Here is a 17,585-nt window from a genome sequence, read left to right on the forward strand (position 1 = left end):
CTATTAGGTTTTGGAAAGTGTGATGCGAAAGTACAATTTTCCCTAAATGCAAACATACTTGATAAACTTGGTCTACCTTGATCTGCAGTAAACTGGGTAGGTAGCTGCTTCTTATTTTTTTGTATTGTACCCAAGAATTTATGTTAATGATTATTGAGTAGTCTTTCGCATAGTTCAATACTGATGAACCAGTTATCAGTGGTTATGTTTCGATTAGATCTACTAATTGGCTGAACGGGTCTACTAATCACATCAATCGCGGAGTTACTAGGTTCAAATGGAGAACCATTTGATTCTTTACCATTATTTACCTGCACATTAGTGGTATAAAATATTTTAGCATCTGCTAAGGAGAATATCTTAATCCCGTCTTAGCAGGCTTGGTGGGTATATGCTGTCGAAATAGATAGCTTCCACGAAACACTACTAACATTTCGACCAGAGTCATGTATTGAGATAGATTAAAATTATTGATGCAGTTTTCATTCACTTGACAAAACACATCTCGAAATGAAGCTAGTTTATCTATAGCTTTTCTGATTTCTCGTGTATCACAGTCATAAAATTTTAGATGTTGAAGAAGAAAAAGGAAACGTTGTTGTAGTATGGTTAAACAAAACAACTCTGATGAATCACCGATAGTACTAAAATAAAATAAACTAACCAATACTTCCACTTCTAAGGCATCAGTAGTCATCGTATAAGTTTTTCAGGCATATTGCCCTAGAGCAAATTTCTCGATGTGCTGATTGATATAGGTAACAATGGTATTGATAATATAGTCGTCAAATAACTTTTTCAAGATTTCTACAAGGTCGGTCAAATTGCGAGTAACTCATTTTGGTCCCAGTAATTGCGTAACAATTTTTTTTTATCTTGACCTATAACTTCGTAAATTAATTGATGGATAGTGTTTCTTTAGAATCTTATTACCTTAGATATATCCTTGTCAATTTCTTGAACATTTTCGTCTCGCTTTCTCCTTGCATCTTTCTTCTAAACAGTCTTCCCCATTGTCATCACCTTGCCATCATATTCCAAGTCCAGTGCATCATCTCACAAAGCTTCTTCCATATGCTGTTGTAACCAGGCTTGGTTTCTCATAACGTAACTCATTTTTCTGTAATAGAAACGATTATTGTAGGAATTTTTCTTATGATAACATACATCAAATAAGAAATTTGCAAAAATATTAATTCTATAGGCGTGCTAAGCATAGCTAATTAGTTACGAAATTAAACATAAAAGTATTTCAAGTATAAAATACTGTCCATACAGCTAATATCATTTTTTGAATAGAAATTATGCTTCATTTATAAACACTTTATCAATGACTCGCTAATAATGTCAAAAATAAGTGAAAACCAAGTGATACTGAGGAGTAGGCAGATTGAGACCTTAGAGCTGTTTAACGATTCTTGTTATTTACCTGACCGCAGAAATTTATCCGAACATTATATATATATATATATATATATATATATATATATATATATATATTGCTATGATTGTTTATTTTGACTTTAATCTTAGTTTATTGAGCCAATAAATTATTTGTTATCAAAAGTAAAATAAATTCCTTATATTACCTGTGATCGATGGATTCAAAGATTTTCTAGTTGTCTTTTATCGGGATAGAGAAAAAAGGATAATTACAAACATTTACGTTTCTTTATTTTATATGAAAGAATAAAACAATTATCAAATTCTGTCGTTATCTTACGTGAAAACCAATTTTACTTAAATTTTTCGTTACTTAAAAAAAAGAAACAACAAAACTTTAAACTTTTGATTAGCCTACCAAAACCTTAGTTCTTAAATTTGAATGCTAATGACCATGATGTCAAACCGACCCTTCACAGATATAAAAATTCAATTGTACAAACACTTACAGCTTATTTTCTTGTTGAGTTGTATGTTGGAACATACCCAGAAAAGTCCAGTCTCCTCAACGATGTGATCTCTCCTCTTTGGCACCCCGGCTCCTTCCTAACGTCTCTGCAAACCTCCTGCAGACTACACAAAGACACTTGATTCACTTCTCCAAACTCAGCTACTTATTTATGACGCAAGGACCTCCTTTTGTCAACTTGATGCCGTAAGAATACTTTCACATATACTTTACAAGATGCCCACGGTAGATACAAGGACCTCTTTTAATCTACTTGTTATCTCCTTCTGCAGAACTATTCACTTCTTTTCGTTACGCCGGTATCCAAACTCACGAACCACACTCTATCTTGAGACAAACGACTGTTTCTGTCAATGACCAAATTATAACTAACTTCTCCGGTCTCCTGATCGGCTCACAAAATTCCCATTTAAAAACGACCGTCCAATCAAAAGCTCAAATTGTGTTTACCATGATTTTGGAAAAGCCTAATTTCGGTTTCAGAGAAAAACTAAATAGCTTACTTTAAAATTGGTTTTGTCAATACACAATTTATGCATATTTCAAAAGATTAGAATATGGTCATTTAATACTCGACTATACAAACAATGAAAAGATTAACTTACAGGTAAAATGTCTTCTAATTCTAAACAAAGGTTTTTTGATAATTTTGTTTGAAACGGAAAAAGGTCGTTTGCCTAACAAATTTCTATTCTTATCTACACTAAATCTTATCTTAAATTACTATGTACATTTTTGTTTATAATGATATCTTAAAATTTTATTCCGATGGATATTTTTTATTTATTTTTCTTTGGTTGGGAAAGAAAAAGTATGACAATATATATATATATATATATATATATATATATATATATATATATATATATATATATTTATATAATCGGATAGATTTCCGTGGTCAGATAAATGAAAATCACTAAGTTCTCGGGAAGAACCGCGTTGAGAATTTAATGCTCGACGTTTCCGCACCTATTTTGGAGCCATTTTCAAGATGGATACGGTTCCGTTCGAGTTCGGAATCTCAATCTGCCTACTTCCCTCACTCGTGACGTACAGTGTTCTATATAAATACAAGAACCGTCAAACGGCACTGAGGTCTCAATCTGCCTACTTCTCAGTTTCGAGTGACCTACTCCTCAGTCATGACACAAAGAAAAGAGGTCCTCAGTGTCCTCAGATCCGTAGTCGGAGCAATAGCCACTTTCTGTCACTTGCTGTTGCGCCGAGTCAATTTCTGACTTATTACGTATTCTTTAAATGATGACGCACGGCTAAAGAACCATGGACTCAACTGCAATTGCCATAATTTCAAGTAGTAATATTACATTATGTCATTATTCACAAAAATATTATACATTATTAAAAAAATAACCTTTTTTTTTCAATTATCTCAGTCAATTGTTTATGTATTTTAATTTTGAAACTCGCAATTAAAATATTTTGAACGATTTTTCTCTAAAATGTATAAGAAACGTTTTATAGACAAAAAATGAATTTTTCAAAGCAAAATAAGCTGTACCTCAATGATTTGTCATCAGCTATCCCTCATATATATTTTAAAACCTTTAAAAGCCTGTAAGTAGGTACTTATAAAATTTTTATGTGAAATCGATGATTTTTTTCACCTATTGACTGGGACTGGGGTAAATAATCTTTACATATGAGTGCTTTTTGCTCTGTGGCGACCTTTTCTATATATTTCTTTGTTTTGCTCTGTCTTATTTTACTCATTTCTTTCAATTACTGTTTTCATCTCTTATTGATTCCATTGTAGTAATTTAGTTAACACCATAGAACATATTTCTTTGTTATAGCTTTTTTTAATAGTGTGGTGGTCATTTATTCGTTGTTTCTTTAGTGAGTTTCTTTAGTATATTCTTCAATCTTTACGCTTTGATACAAAAATTCCTTTTGTTATGAAAACACGATTTATTATAGATACTGTTTTTGTTTAAGTAACGGTCTAAATACAAAGCAATAAGTTCTTATCTCATGTTTTTACAAACACCGCCAATAAAAAATGAAACATTTTTTATTTGTTTAATTTATTGACCGAACAGTAAATCAATATTTTTAAATTGTCTATTTTTTATCACCCTTAATAATCCAAATAAAAAACATAATGTTTTGGTACTTGTTTAATAGGAAAAAATAACGTTAACTATAAACTAGTAGCTTGGATTAATTTCTGGTTGTTATTTACGAGTAGTATTAGTTTAATTATCTTATATTGCCAGAAATAGTGGATAGATTATAGATGTCAATTCGAATTTTGCGGTGTAATATAAGAGTATTATGACAGGTTTACCACAGACGTTGAAAATAGTTCCGCGGATCTTACAATCTTAACATCGCCGATAAGATAATTTTTGAAAAATAACAATATATAAATATTTCTTTATTTCAAAGCAAACAAAAAATAACTGTTAAAAAATATTAATTAAAACTTCTGAAAATTAGGTACAAGGAACCTACCTACCTACCAAGGAAGAAAATGTTCACATTTGTCGATTTTGTTTTTTCGAATTTTTTGTATTTCATGGTGTTTCAGTATAGTTTTATAGTCCCATATGTAAGATTACAGCATCTGTAAAGGTATGTACACACCATTTTGATTCATAAATAGAAGAAAATCATGTATTTAGATGTATAAAACTGAGTTTTCCTTGTTTCGCCTTTGCCGGAGCATTTTTAGAATCGAAATCGTAGTTTATTTACATCAAGTGCCAATTTCCCATATTGTACCAAGCCGAGTTGCCTATATTGTACGGTTCAATTTTAGATGCCATTGGGTATTTAAGACCTATTTATTTTCAAAAAGAAATAAATAAATAACACACACCGCTCTTGTGTGTTTTAGATGCCCAAAGGGAAATATGCGACTTGGAATGTGGACGACATGAGCCGGGTTCTTCAAACATTTGGAAATGAAGACATAGGATTAAATGAATGCTGCAGGCAGTATGGAGTACCTTGCTCCGCCACTTTAAAGGGGCCAATGTCAAGGCAAATGAAGAAACGAAGGCTTTTGGCCGAGGCAGTATGTTACCAACAGCAGTGGAGAAGGAGCTAGTTGATCACATTTTAAAACAGGAGACGTTGATGTTTGGCCTCACGATCAAGGATGTTCGGTTGCTTTTCGCTTGCATTTCAAATCGTCGAAAGAAATTAAATACCACATAATTTTAATAAAAAATTCCAAATGGCAGGAAAGAAGTGGTTTTATGCTTTCAAAGCTCGTCATAAGGACATAATCTCAATGAGAGGACCTCCAGCAAAGTCCATGATGTGCGCAAAAGGATTCAATAAAAGGAATGTTTGCGTCTTTTTCGACCTTCTGGAAAAAGTTGTTGATGATAATAATATTGATGCGACTGGCATATTTAACGTTAACGAAACGGGTGTCAGCACTGTGCAGAACAAACATCAAAAGGTTCTCTCACAAAAAGGTAAAAGGCAAGTTGGGTCAGTGTCTAGTAAAGAACGTGGAGTCAACACGACAGTTATTTACTGTGCGAGAGATTCATGAATTTAAGTTCCACCTATCTACCCCAAATTTGGGGAAGATTAAACCGAAATCGACCAAGAATCTTGTAAGTGCTCCAAAAATAAAATTAGAAGGTAAAACTAGTCTTAAAAGGAACAAAGAAGCTGTCACGAATAACTTGACAAAAAAGAAATGTGAAAATCCTACAGAGTCCGTTCTTCTAAATGTCGTGTCAAGCTCAAATCAACCTGACGTTGTTATAGAGATGTGTGCTGATGAGTGGTTCTGTTCAATTTGAGAGGAAAAAAGAATTGAAGATATGATCCAATGCACCAAATACTGTTCATGGAGCCATGAACTTTTGTTAGATTTCTCTCGTTCCTTTTAAACTTTTATTGCGTTGTTTTAGTTCTGATTTAGTTTTGTACTGTATTTTCTTACTTTCCCTATCTCTTTCTGTATTTCTTTGCTGATTTGTTGATATTCTATTGCTTTTATGTTCGTGTCGTCTTTGTTTTTTAATAGACAAAATAAATAGATAAAAAAACACAACAATTATATATATGCTTCTTATTTATTATATATTTAGGTATAACTTACATTTTATTTAATAATTTTTCGGGTAAAATATGTTACAAGAATACACATTCATTTTTTACATATACATCATAAAATATATTATATTTCAAAAACTAAAAACTTGTGCAAGTTCACTACTATCACAATTTGCATTTTGGAAATTCCCCCTTCCAAAAAAACGTTGATATATTTTTCTTTATACTGTATGGTCAGGTTTAATGTGACATGTCGACTGACGCTACCAAAAAATTTAAACATATCCATAAACTATATTATGTTTTTATCATGAAATCATATCGTATCATCTATTTAAAAGTTGATGCGAACCGGTGAGTGATGTTACAGTGTAGAATGGGTTGCATAATTAGTAAAAACAAATTCGCAATTATTAGAGAGTTGTTGAAACCATAAGATAACATGACAGCCGCCTTTATTACAAGATCCTTTAATAAAGTAGATAATACATCATGTCTAAAAGATAATTATTCCTAACATGTTAAAAAAATCTTTTATTCGATGTTCGAGTTTTTTAACTATATGGTATACATCCAACTCCCGGGAATTATCCCCTTTTTAAGTCTAATTTTTACTATTCGACACCATATAGGGCTTCACTCATTGATTCATTAGCCAATAATAAATTAAATATTCATATTTAACAAGAAAATTAATTAAGTATTTCAAGATACTGTTTAGGGTAACAGTTTAAATTTTTTGGTAGTAGAGTAGGTACAATTAAAACATGTATACAAATATTATAGAAATCCTTAGTAGTACTTTTTCTAAGTTAACTCTACGTAGCTATTTCATAAAATTGGCACAAGGTCAAATTAGTTCAATAAAGTTATGAAATTTTGTAAATACAGAAAATTGAAACTATTTTAGAGGTATATTGTTTATTTCGAAAATATTGTAAGTGATACAGATCATTTAAAAATAACCGCAGCATATAGATGTGTAAACTTCTAGAAAATAAGTCCCAGGTGACGCGAGGTTTGACTGTTTAAAGCATATCTGCCGAAATCAAGATCAAAAATAAAAAATCCAAATAAATTGGGTACCAATTGGTAAACAATGAGACACTTACTAAAAAATATACATCCATAAGCAACTTGCCTTACATAAACGTGAAGATTATGACCTTATATGTATAATGTAAAAGAGACTCCAATTCAAATTGTCGTGACAAACATAATTTACCGTGTAAATAGTCGTTGAATATGGGAAAATTGTCCTCATCTATGAATGGTTTCTATTGAAAACTATGTCTCTGCCTACTCTTAGTCCAGTCCTACAACTAACTGCATGTTACAAAATCTGCATTTACAAAAATGACCTCAAGTCTTCTTTCTATATCGATTTCCTATGCTAACAGCGTAGTCTCATGTTTTTCTTGATGTTATCGAGCTCTAGGTCTCTTTTCCTCTGTACAATGGATCTATCAGGTAGCGTTTTTATTGTGAAGTGCAGATTGCTTCCGCCCTAGATTGAACAGTGTAAAGATCCCTTGTTTGGCTACACATAAAAGAATCAGCTACAAAAATGGGTTTAACAATAAACACCAACAACACGAAGTATATGAAAATAAGCACGTAACCACAAATCCTATGACCACTTGTTATAGAAAACGACATCATCGAAGCAGTGAACGAATTTGTATACCTGGGAGCGCTCCTTAACACTGAAAATAATACTACCGCAGAGATAAACCGCAGAATTTGCAATGCTATTTTGGGCTCAAACCTCTCCTAACATCCACAATTATATCGAGAAATACAAAAATAAAACTCTACAAAACAATAATACGCCCAGTCCTAACATATAGTTCAGAGACCCGGACTCTAACAAAAAATAATGAAAACATGTTGGGATGTTTCGAAAGAAAAGTATTAAGGCAAATCTATGGAGTAGTAAATGACAATGGAGTGTGGAGATGACGATACAACTTCGAACTTTATAGAATATTTCAGGAATTGGATATCGTAAAACATATTAAGATATGACGTCTGAGGTAGATAGGGCATGTAGTGCGGATGGTACAAAATGACCCAGCTAAAAAATCACTCTTTAATAGACCCATTGGGCAGAGAAGAAGAGGAAGACCCAGAACAAGGTTCCTGGATAACATCGATGAAGACATGAGAAATATGGGAATACGTGTTTGCGAAGAAAGGCGATGGATAGGAACGACTAAAGAGAACAAAGAACAGATCAGAATGAGGGAAAATATTGGAACAAACCATTACCCACAAAAGGTTGTGGTTGTTGTCGAGTTGATGATGATGATGGTACAATATAGATGTACTAATACCTAAACGAAAACATCTTTAAAGACAACCCAAATGAAATAAGTGAAGTCATAAAAAAAAGCTACTGAAAGCCAGAGGTAGCAATCCCTAGAAGAGGACAAAAATCCAAAATATTTGTAGAATGACGGAAGATGCTAAACCAGCTAGAATAAAAGACACAAAGCGATCAGAAGATCGAAACAGAAGATCAAAGCGAAACTAGAAAAGCAGAATGGAAACGGCAGGATGATGGAGATGCCAATTCTAATTCGCATCAGAACTGAAGCCGAGCATCACATGATCGGCAGTATTTGAGGTAGAATTGCAATTTAGAGCTGGAAGAAGAAAAAAAAAAACGAAGGAGAACTGTGGGTGTCTATTTTTGATTTCAAAATGTACGTATTTTAAAAACATGATATTGTTTTATGGCGAAATAGTAAATATTTGTTCTTTAATGCCACACTTTTTTGCTGTAGTATTTTTAATGTCATATTGTGCAATTTCATAACGTCATTGTACTATAATATATTTATAAAAACATTTTTTATAGGATAAAGATTGGAGTATAAAAATATTAGTTGTAGATTTGTTGCCTAATAATATTTCAAACATATTAACTAATAAGGTACTCAGTTTCCTTAGCTGCGATAAGTTTTGTTATAGTAAAAACGCAATAAATTTTCTATTTGTATTAATAACAGCGTTAAATGATTCTATAGACAACTGTAGCCTACAAGAAATATATTTTATACCGAGGAATAATGTATAGGATAGATACATTTTTATATATGGTATACAAATATGTACATACTAGAACTATTTGAACAATCTGATTGGTAATGCTAAAACAGAAACAGAAATATCTTTGTTTTACATTTCGTAACATAAATCGACCAATGGGTCTAGTATAGTTTGATTATGGTATATGTATACGATTATTTATAGGTGAAAAACAATTATGTGCTAATCGATAAGACAGATAACAGGGAATTTTTAAATGTAGAATAAACATCAAAAAGTAATTAATAAGTAGTAAAATAAAAATAATTATCTCTTTGTGAATCTCAGATTAAGAACCTCATGATGCTATGTTTTATCAAAAATCGATCAAAGTTTTTAAAAAGTAATTTTAAATAAAAAAAGTTATTTTTATTAAAAATGGCTACAAGCTAAGACCGTCTACAAAGGGCGAGACAGTCATAGGAAAATATTAAGCATTATAGGCATAGATAGCATTAAAAAATATACTTTTACAGGGAAATTCTTCTTCTTGTAGTGCCTATCCGTTTCGGATGTTGGCTACCATCATGGCAATGTGTATTTTGCAAACTGCTGCTCTGAAAAGATTTGTAGTTGTGTTGAACCACGTACGTAGTTTTTTGGGCCAGGAAATCCTTCGCCTTCCTAGTCCTCGTTTTCCTTCTACTTTTCCATGTAGAATTAACTGCAGCAACCCATATCTTTCGCTGTTCCTCATGATGTGACCGAGGTATTCGATTTTGGCTGTTTTTATTTTTATTGTGGTTAACAACGTGGTCGGTATTGGATATCTTCAGGATTCGACGATAAAGCCACATTTCGAAAGCCTCAATTTTCTTGCAGGTAGCGTCTGTAAGAGTTCACGACTCAACTCCGTACAACAGTATAGGAAAGATATAACATCGTAATAACCTGATTTTTATGGGTACTGATAAATCATGGTATTTGTATAGTTTAGTCATTTTTTGAAATGCAGATCTTGCCTTCTCCATCCCACATTTTATTTTTAGGGAATGAGTCCAATTTTCATTGACGTTGGTATCAAGATAGGTGTATGTTTTTACTCTTTTTAGTGGTTGATCATTCACACTGATTCTTTCAATTTGCTGTTCCTTCTCATCATACATTTTTTTAATGTACGGTGAAAATCCATTTCTCTGACTCACTTGTGTGATTCTATTCATTAATTCCTGGAGGGCGAATACCACCGTATCATCCGCGAATCTGATGTTATTGATACATTCTCCGTTAATTCGAATTCCAGCTTCAATGTCCTCTACTGCTTCTTGAAAGATTTGCTCAGAGTATGTGTTGACCAAAGGTGATAGTATACATCCCTGTAGGATCCCACGTTTGAATTTGATATCGAATTCTCCTGCCTCTGTGTGGATAGACGATGTTTGATTGATGATAATGCAGGAAGGTAAAAACTTTCCTACTAGAAAAACCGGAATCAGTGAACGGTATAATTGTAGTTCAATATATATTCTAGAACGACAGTGTCTAAAGGTTTTCAAGCAACATATTCTTCTCTTCTGAATTTTGTAATTATCGAATACTTGCTGTTTATTGATTTACACTTACAAGAAATTTTCCATCTACAAATGGTCCATCTACCTCAAGCAATGAATTTTTTGAAAACCTTTAGGATGTAACTATTGTAAATCGGTTTGCAAAATACCTCAATTACATATTACTTATAGTATTATTAAAAAAAAATCATTTAGTTTTTCGGATATCTATATTTCATATTTCAAAAACAACCTGTACAGTAGAAAAAAGTATACAGTGATGAGTGCCTTAAGAACCGACAAAATAATTAAAAAGATAGAAAACATAATACGTTGTAAAATAAAAAGAGATCAAACGATTAAAGGGAAATTTACATTATATTACATTAGGACTATCAATAGTTTCCCACCTTTAGACGTTAGCTTATGAGCCAGTTGACTTCAGTCATATTTATATGTATGACGTGGAACATTAACATTTTTTAAATTTCGCTAAGTAAAAACTTACACTCACAGGCGTAGAGAGTGTAGTCAGAATCCAAAACGACTTTTCCAGACCCTTCCATTGTAAAAATGGACTGAGACAGGGAGATGGACTGTCGTATCTCTTGTTTAACCTTGCACTAGAAAAAGTAATTCGAGAGTACCATATTAATACGAATGGCACCATCTTTAATAAATCTGTACAAGTCGTCGGATATGCAGATGACATAGACATTACTGCTAGGTCCACAGAATCTCTGATCGAAGCATTTCGATCACTAAGGGCGTCTGCACTTAGAATGGGATTAAAAATAAACGCATAGAAAACCAAGTATATGTATTGTACTAGATCAGGCAACCAGATACCTAGACTATTAATTGATCTGGAACTGGAAGGTGTGGACACCTTCGTCTACCTGGGCTCGCTGCTGACCAAAGACAACAATGTCAGCGAAGAAATTAAAAGAAGAATAGTGCTTGCCAATAAGTGCTATTATAGCTTGAGGAAACAGATAGCCCCAAAACTACCAAGAAAAATTAAAGTTACCATATATAAAACACTAATAAGGCCAGTGTTAACATAAGGGTGTGAAACGTGGTCACTTACACAGAACGACCAAGAATTGATTAAACGTTTCGAGAGAAAAATTCTAAGAAAAATATATGGAGGAATCCAAGAATAGGGTTTGTGGCGTAGGCGCTACAACTTTGATTTATATAGAAGTTTTGGGGAACCTGACGTTGTAAAATATATTAAATTAGCACGCCTTCGATGGGTAGAACATGTAATTAGGCGAGATGAAGATGCAACGATCAGAAAAATTTTCGACCGAAGAGGACCAGTGGTAAGACGAGCCAGAGGAAGACCAAAACTTAGGTATCAAGATAACATAGAGGATGATCTAAAATCCATCGGAGTTAAAGCATGGAGAAGAGTTGCCAGAGACAGAGGCGAATGGAAAATTGTTCTGAAGAAGGCTTTGGCTCATAACAAGCTGTAATGCCACTGATGATGATGATAAAAGTAAAAACTGATTGAAGGCAATCACGCAAATGTAAGTAAAAACAGTTTAATTAGTAGTAATTTTTTAATCCAAATTCTACTCTACAAAAAAGTTCTACTATGATTTAAGACGTCGCATACACTCTTCTCAATACAGAATTATCGTTTAGTGATGAGAATATCGTACTTTCACGTGGACGCTGAGGGTTCGGATCCCACTTGAGATTTTTTTTTGCAATAATTAAATATTAAAATTCGAAATTATGTAGATATCGTTTGCTTTAAATCACTAAATATTTATGTCAGTGATTAAGTGTTTAAAGTAAAACATGAAAATCCTATTGAAATAAACAACGTACGTAAACGTATTTGAACACAATAATTATTGTCTTTGGCCAGAATTTAACTTTTAGTTTAGTAAAATATTTTAGTTGAGTTATTTTTATTATCAGTTTGATTTATAATTGAAATGGTATTAATGTTTTTTTACTAGTATTATTAATTATTTAATCATTTGTTGCAACATAGGAAATTAAAATAAAATGTTTTTCGACGTCATATTTATAATTATGACTGAAGTAACTAGCTCATAAGCTAACGTCTAAAGGTGGGAAACTATTGATAACCCTAATGTAATGTAAACTTTCCACTCTTACTAGTTTCATCTCTTTTTATTTCACAGCGTATAATGTTTTCTATCTTTCGGCATTATTTTGCCGGTTCTTAAGGCATTCATCACTGTATTGTATAATTCGTATGGAATATTCACTTCATAAGGATCACTGCATACTCATTGTACAAAATGCAGTTTTTACATAAATTTGTTATCAAATTTATCGATAGGCACGTAACCATTTTTATTTCGCAGAAAATGGAAAGTTAACTGAAAAATGTACCTATAATTGGACTAATCTTAAGTATTTTACTGAGATTTGAAAGGAATATACAATATGTTCTTACAACTAAAAAGCATTTTAGCAAGCTTAAAATTTATAAAATAAAAAAATATGTAAACAAACGAATAACACTTGGGTAACTTTAAAATATTTCCCATAGAATTTCAAAACTTAAAACAAAACAAGCATTGGAAATCATTTGCAAGAACGAGGATTTCCGAAGCATTTAGCCAATAACTTCTTTATAAAAAAATATGCGGAATAAACAACAAAAATTTAGATACTGAGCTACGATCACAAACCGTTCTAGAAGCCTTGTTGAGATACAATCTTAAATTAAGATCTGACCAAGATTTTTTACTTTATTTGTCGGTATAAAACCTATTGTAGAACAAAATATTTGTTCTTTATGGAGCCATTTAAGGAGCTCACAAAACATGTCTACGTATATTGGAGGATTTGGGTCCAATTAGAACATCAATTAATAGCCATACATGAAAATGAGTGATATATACTACGGTAATTTAAAAGAAAATGGAAGTATTTCTCTAAAATTGGTGGATGATCTTCGAAAAATAGTTAGGACAAACTGGAAGCAAGCTTTAGAACAACCTGAAACATGGGACGATGGCCTAAATAGAGCACTGGATTCACGAGGACTAGAAGAACGAGTTGGATAAAAAACTAGTACCAATAAATTTGCAGAATATGAATTTGTGGTTAAATATTGTGAAAAACGCCTGGAAAGTGAGTCTTTTATTCCTCAACTAGGTTTGAATGGTGATGAAATTGTTATATTTTGGGTCAAAATTCTAAACTGAATCTATATACATATATCTTACAAGAAGAGCCAGATCACGAGTCAACGAAGTATAAACTGATTCTTCTGTACTGGGTCAGTCCCAGTGGGGATCGCGGCATTTGTACCGTCGTCTGGCATTTGCCGCCTTGCTTATTATGTCGAAATTAATAGCAAGCTTCGCATAATAAGTTGACATTTTATTAAGTGGTGTTTTGACTAGTTACTTTGAAGAAAACAATCTGTCATATCCTCTGAAACAAAATAAAATCTAAGCGGGTACTTATTTAAAACTTCACAGGAAGTTACCTATAGAATAAGAACTTCTACTTGGAGAAATTAATAAAAAGGCAACTGTAACTACCACGAAATCCGTGGTACTGGACGTAATTGATAATTGGGTAAAATAAAATAGTAAAGAACTAACAACTGAGAATTTACAGAATTTACTAGAAAATATGAGCATCAGAGTATATAAACTCTTTTGGCTTAGAGAGGAAGAGATACCTGAACATAATTCTGTATTATTCAAAGATTTTTTATAAAATCGATGGAAGAAGACTGAATCAGGCTTAGAAATTTGAGACAGTCTTTTAAAACTCTAAATAGCCAATCTAGTGAAGATGATACATAAAGAAAAATATTTGTGGATAGCAACAAAAAGTGAAAAAGTAAGAAATTTAAAATGGCATCCATCTCAAATACAATAGAAAATTTTTCTGTTTTAGTTTCGGGAACTGATTAAAGTTCCATTGTATTTTTGTTCTTCAAACAAAACAGTAAAATATACCAAACAAATACAATCGCACACACACACACACACACACACACACACACACACACACACACACACACACACACACACACTCTACAAATATAGACGTAGAAATATACAATGCGAGAGAGAGATAGAGAGAGAAACTGGAAGAAACAAACAAAAGTAATATTATTAAAAACAGTTAATTGGTTTATTTGAGTAGAAAGAACTTGTTATTGGCAAAATCTCGAAAAGCATGCCCTTGCAAATGACCACTTATGCGTCCATATATAATATGGCCGCATAAGCAAAAAATAAATATAGCTGATACACATTTCACGATTAAAATTAACATTTTAATTTTGTCGTAGCAGCTTTTCTAACGTTGGATAAAAATGATATTATTACAAGTATATAAATGATTATCGGTTTCAGAAGTGATTATTTTGTTTTTGACTAGACACATACATGTTTTACAATGTTTTGTCTATGGAATATTACTGATAGTAGAAAATCATCTAATGACTTAGTAGTTTTCACAGATTTATATGTTATTTATAAAAGATATGGCTCATTTTTTAAAATAATGAATAATTGATGACCTATATGATCTATACGTTGTCCAAAAACCATAAAGACATTTTGTTTTGTGAAAATTTGTACGAAAATGTCAACGTCAAATATATGACGTGCAATAAACCTTGAGAGAAATAATGTTTACTAAAAAGATGACCACATTCTTCTTTTTTATGTTGACGTTTACTATACTAAGTACTTGTTTCCTAGTAGATACTTATTAAGGTTTATATGTAATAAAAAAATTGAAAATTATGGTATAACTAACTAACTAACTGCTATTGTTAGTGTAAACCGTTCTTGAAGACGCATATTTAAGCGTTCTATTTTCAATTAACGGAAAATTTAAACAGAACAATTTGCTAATCAGTTGTATCGTAATATGAGTGTTATATTTTTATACTAATATATAAAGTGGATACAACAAATAAGTAACCCAAATTGGAGCAAATTCCCTAAAATTACGCATAATTATTTCTTTTGTATAAAACTAGTTGTTTACTGGATGTTTAGAGCCAACTTTTAGAGGCAAATTGTTAAAATATTTCTTATAGTTTTGAACAAAGCATAGACCTAACCTTAGACAGATATAGAAAAACCGGGTAATAATGATTATATCGAAAAAAATGTATTAAAATTTATTTCTCAAATATGAATAGTCAGTTCACTCAGTTAGGAAATATTTTGACAAATTCATTGTCAGAAAAATATAATACAAAAATTATGAATAATGGAAATGAATATTCAATAAATATTTATCTATAAACTTCAAAGAAATTTCAAAAATATACATTTATAATTGTATTTTAATTGACGCAGGTTACTTTTGTTGATAAATTGCATATGATTAATATTTTACTTTAAAGTACATTTAATATTGGCTGCTCAAAGCCCTGTGCTTGGTAATGTAGTAACTTCCAGTCGAAATTTGTTCAACGTAGCAACAAATTCATTACGAAATTTTACAAATCAACAGTTTTTTTATCGGTCGTGGAAGTGACTTTGCTTGGCCAGCAATAAATTCTAATTTGAATCCTTTGGATTTTTCAGTTTGGTCGCAAATGAAGGCATTAGTTAAAGAAAGAATTCATTATCTTTTAGAATTGCGACAGAAAATTGAAGAAGCCGCGAAGGGTTATTTGATATTAAGAGATTTTTGCGAAACATTTGCAATTTGAACATTTACTTTAAAGTTTGTTTGTTTTTTTTTCTTTAATTATTTTAATTTGTTATTAAAATAGCTTCAGAATAATAATTTGTTATTGTTGCATATTTAGAGAACATAATTTTTATTCATTACTATTTAAATGGGAATAAGCCACAATTAAAGGTTAAAGTACGTTTATTGACGTTTCAATTTCCACTTCGGAAATCGTTCTAACTATTAATAATCTCAATACATAAAAATATTTTTTATTTCATGTTTGCAATAATTTATGCAGTAAAGGGTTAATGAATTATCTGGTATAATGCGTTTCGCACAGCCACAGAAATAGAATATATGTAAAATAATGATATTTTTATGAAAAAAAAAGCATTAAAAAACTACATAACTTACACATTTGAGAAATATATTTTGTAGGTATATAGCAAATTTTTTCATCTAATAATCAAATCTATATCATATTACCAATTTCACTGATTTTCATACACTTTAGTGATGTAATAATACTAGCATTGATCCAGTCTTAGTCGTATAGGCTATTCTGATAACATTTTTGTATAATAATTATTTTTTGAGCATATAGGCAAGAGCATTTGATACTCTTTGTGACGGTAACTTCTCCACAATATTTTTTAACATTGTTTTTATTTATATTTTAACGTTACATTAAAATATTTATATAATCTCTTAATATCTTCGTAAAGGGCGACAAATTTGCAACGTATTTCTACACCTTTTAATAGTAATCGCCAGCTAGGAACCATCAACGTAACAACTTTGTGTTGCTTTGCATCTTGTTTTCATCGGTATTATCACCATTCGATTTCGAGCGGTACGAAAATAAGAATTTTCCTATTTGGCGCGTACTACGAGTATATCTACATGTAAAAAATGCAAGTACAACCGAATCATCTCATTATCGAGGTGATTCTGATTCGATTATACGTCACCCTGAAGTTATTCTTGTATAATCGCTTAAGACTAATAAACTAATATAAAAAAATACACATTTTTTTAAAAATAGATATATAATAAATAAAGTTTTAGCTAGATATATATAAGTAGGTAAATATACAGGAGTCAGTGGTGCTAAATAGGAATGTACCGTCTGAAAGACTTTGTAAGGGCTTGGGAATATGTTCAACAAAATATAAAACCATCCAGTACTCTTTAGACGTCATAAAGTGTAATTTTCATCTATGCAAAGATGATAGTATTATTTTCAAACAAACAACAGATAAATTGATCCATTTATCATTTAGTGGAGATTGTCTAATAGTTGAACATTATATTTAAAGTTTAAGTCTTAGCACCAATGACATTAAGTATACACATACGTTCCGCTGATATATGAAAATTTAACTACA

Source organism: Diabrotica undecimpunctata, chromosome 3, assembly GCF_040954645.1.
Source record: "Diabrotica undecimpunctata isolate CICGRU chromosome 3, icDiaUnde3, whole genome shotgun sequence".
NCBI lineage: Eukaryota > Metazoa > Arthropoda > Insecta > Coleoptera > Chrysomelidae > Diabrotica > Diabrotica undecimpunctata.